We start from the raw sequence: 3431 nt of genomic DNA, 5'->3' as shown, positions 1-3431 counted from the left end.
TGCCCGGCCAGGCAGGAGTTTTAAGCAAAGACATAAATACATACATGGAGGGTATATGTTGGTTTGACCTAAAAGGTGGGATATCTTGAAGTGGGGGCTTATAGGTTATAGGCGGATCCACCCGGCCGGAAACTGTTGTAAAAATTTCTCTGGGGTCCCCTTGGCCAAGAGGGAATCTGTTCAATTGGTGGAGGGCTGGCTGGGCGCAGTGGCTCACACCTGTCATCCCAGCACTTTGCTTTTTCTTTTCTTTTTTTTTTTTGTTTTTTGTTTTTGAGACAGAGTCTCACTCTGTCACCCAGGCTGGAGTGCAGTGGCCAGATCTTGGCTCACTGTAGCATTCGCCTCCCGGGTTCAACCGATTCCCCCGCCTCAGCCTCCCAAGTAGCTGGGACTACAGGCGAGTACCACCACACCCGGCTAATTTTTGTATTTTTAGTAGAGATGGGGTTTCGCCATGCTGGCCAGGCTGGTCTCCAGCTCCTGGTCTCAGGTGATCCTCCCGCCTCGGCCTCACAAAGTGCTGGGATTCCAGGTGTGGGCCACTGTACCTAGCCGGCTTTTCCTTTTTTTTCTCTTTTTTGAGGCAGATTCTTGCTCTGTTCCCCAGGCTGGAGTGCAGTGTCACGATCTCAGCTCACTGCAACCTCCACCTCCTGGGTTCAAGCAATTCTCCTGGCTCAGCCTCCCAAGTAGCTGGGAGTACAGGCGTGCACCACCATGCCTGGCTAATATATATATATATATATATACACACACACACACACGTATATATAGACACACACACACACACAGACACACACACACACTGTATTTTTGTATTTTTAGTAGAGATGGAGTTTCACCATGTTGGTCAGACTGGTCATGAACTCCTGACCTCAAGTGATCCGCCCTCCTCAGCCTCCCAAAGTGCTGAAATTACAGGTGTGAGCCACTATGCCCAGCCAATTCCGGCACTTCAGAAGGCAGAGGTGAGCAAATAGCTTCGCCCAGGAGTTTGAGACCAGCCTGGGCAACATGGTGACACCCTGTCTCTACTAAAAATTTAAAAATAACCAGCATGGTGGTGCATGCCTGTGGTCCTAGCTACTCAAGAGGCTGATATGGGAGGATCACTTGAATCCAGGAAGCAGAGGCTGCAGTGAACCAAGACAGTGCCACTGCACTCCAGTCTGGGCAACAGAGCAAGACCCTGTCTCAAATACAAAACAAAACATAAAACAGTTGGTAGAGGGCTCAGGACTTTATTTTTCGTTTACATAGGGAATCCAAGAAAGGAGACGGGCAAAGTGAGTCTCAAGGATGAGAGCAGAGAAAAGCTCGAGATAAGAGCTGTGCAGCACGGTCAGGAGGCGATCGGTCTAGGTCCGAACAGGAGGATCAGACACAGCGGATGTGTTTGAGCCTTTGGAAAATGTTATTATTAGGCATGTGGCAAAAACGCTGGGGCACTTGAAAAAAAAAACTGGCCATGGGTTAGTAAAAAGCTAGGTATGTGAAAATATTAGGTAACTATTAAAAGAAAAAAAAGATTGTACAGGAATTGTGGCATGGTTTTATACAGTAGCAGTGAACAGCAGGTACTCAATCGTGAAGAGATAAGCCTGGTTTCATTATGACAGCTGTGACAGTTGCAGCTACCAAAATGGAAACTACTTCTACCAGTCCCTAAACAAATGGAGTGGAGAGGCCACGAAGGGGGAGCTGTCATGCAGGGATACCTGCACCAGGCCTCCTCAGAAGACGCTCCCGCACGTCCTGCACATTTGCCTGTAACCAGACTTACTGCAGGGAAATTCCTCGGGACTGCGGTATTCCAGATAAGCAGCTTGCACAAGGACTTGGGCCTGGTAAGGCTCTCTCTCCAACAACGAGCTAACACCCACTCCTGCAGCAAGCGCCCACGGCCAGTGGTTTTTGTTACAAAACGACTTTTGTGAGTTCATCTATATTTTCCTCTTCTCCCGGCCCCCTCGGATAGGCCTATGATGTGTCATGGCACTAACACCCTAGGCTGCAACCCCCTGCGATTCCCTAATTAACTCACTTGTCCTGGAGAGCCTGCCTCTGGGTTTCCTTTCAGGTTGACAGTTTGGGAGCTAACAGGACCACGTGAGGGGTGCAGCGGGGAAGATCAGCCAGGTTCTCAGGGACCTTCTCCGGAAATACGCAATGTCTACAATTAAGAAATGAGAGGCCGGGCGCTGTGGCTCACGTCTATAATCCCAGCACGTTGGGAGCCCTAGGCGGGCAGATCACGAGGTCCGAAGTTCGAGACCAGCCTGGCCAACATGGTGAAACCCCGTCTCGACTAAAAATACAAAAATTAGGTGTGCGTGGTGGCGCAAGCCTGTAGTCCCTGCTGCTCGGGAGGCTAAAGCAGAAGAATCATTTAAACCCGGGAGGCGGACGTTGCAGTGAGCCGAGATCGCGACATTGCACTCCAGCCTGGGAGATAGGCCGAGGTTCCGCCTCAAAAAAAAAAAAAAAAAAAAAAAAAAAGAAATGAGAAAGTAGCAGTGCATTGTTTGGAAAGGCGGAGACTTCTCTGAGGAGAAAGCGAGAAACAAGCGTCCGCCTCTAGGGTGCTGAACCGGGGCGGGAGGACGGGCCCGGACTGCCGTTTTTCGCTGTGTGCAGGTCTGCGTGACTCAAAAGCCCGGACCTGGTCCACTCTGGTGGAGTCAGAAAGAGGTGGCTGCTGCGCGGCAAGTCCCGCCAGCGCCCGCGAGCGCGATGTCGGTCCCGAGCCCCCGTCTCTATGGCAACCGAGTGCGTCTCCGGGACCGCCACTGCGCAGGCGCCCATAGGCTAAGCCGTTCGGCCCCCCAGCTGCGCCACGCGCAGGCGAAGCCAACCGTCCCGCGCTGACGCACTTCCGATGCCTGCCCCGCCCATCCCTGCGGCGGGGGCGTGGCCGTGGCCGCGGCGCTCCGGCGGGGGCGGGCCCTGGGCTCCCGCAGTCGGGGTCCCACAGTTTCTAGCCGCCCCTCTCCTCAGTGCCCGGAGGCCCGGGGAGGGCCTGGGAGCCCAAGGCCGTCCCCGAGTCGGTCCTGGGTCACTGGCACGATGCAGGCCGTTCTCTCGGCTGATGGTGCGTGCGGGCGCGTATCTCCTCCCCTGGCCCTCCGCACCGTCCCCGAGTCGTGCTCCGCTCTGGCAGAACGCGAGCGCCGTCCAGGTCCCGCTTCCGCTGGCCCAGCCACACCGGGCCGGCAGGGTCCGCAAGCGATGGGCTGGGGCTGCGCGCGCAGCGCCGCCGCGGGGCCTTCTGGGAGTTGTGGTCTGGCCGCCCGCGCGGGACTCCAGCTCCCGGCAGGCCTCGCGCGGCCCGGGGCCCACGGCGCTGGGGTCGGCGCTGGGGTCATCGTCTGGGCCGGGTGGGGTGCGGCGCGCGGCGGGCGCTCTGGCCTGGCCTGGCCGCCTCTGAG

General features: G+C 55.9%; 1 protein-coding gene and 1 long non-coding RNA gene across 10 annotated transcripts in view; one reads left to right on the top strand and one right to left on the bottom strand.

Moving 5' to 3' along the window:
* Positions 1 to 1241: 1241 nt before the first annotated feature.
* On the bottom strand, positions 1242 to 3424 carry LOC108536043 (uncharacterized). The gene is made up of 3 exons (XR_001887405.1): positions 3135 to 3424; positions 2048 to 2176; positions 1242 to 1405 (listed from the first exon to the last, which is right to left on the bottom strand). It is a non-coding gene; the product is annotated as an uncharacterized LOC108536043 (long non-coding RNA).
* The window catches only part of MIB2 (MIB E3 ubiquitin protein ligase 2), a 14014-nt gene continuing 13445 nt past the window's right edge, over positions 2863 to 3431 (top strand). For 6 of the 9 annotated variants that reach the window (XM_017882510.1, XM_017882509.1, XM_017882508.1 and 3 more), the window contains exon 1: positions 2866 to 3094. The gene's annotated coding sequence lies outside the window, so the exon portion shown is untranslated. Of the gene's footprint in view, positions 3095 to 3431 lie in introns of all 9 variants that reach the window. The other 3 variants (XM_017882514.1, XM_017882513.1, XM_017882512.1) reach the window with 2 other exon arrangements.

This window comes from Rhinopithecus bieti, unplaced genomic scaffold (assembly GCF_001698545.2).
Source record: "Rhinopithecus bieti isolate Rb0 unplaced genomic scaffold, ASM169854v2 scaffold_13351, whole genome shotgun sequence".
NCBI lineage: Eukaryota > Metazoa > Chordata > Mammalia > Primates > Cercopithecidae > Rhinopithecus > Rhinopithecus bieti.
This window is presented reverse-complemented; position numbering and strand designations above follow the sequence as displayed.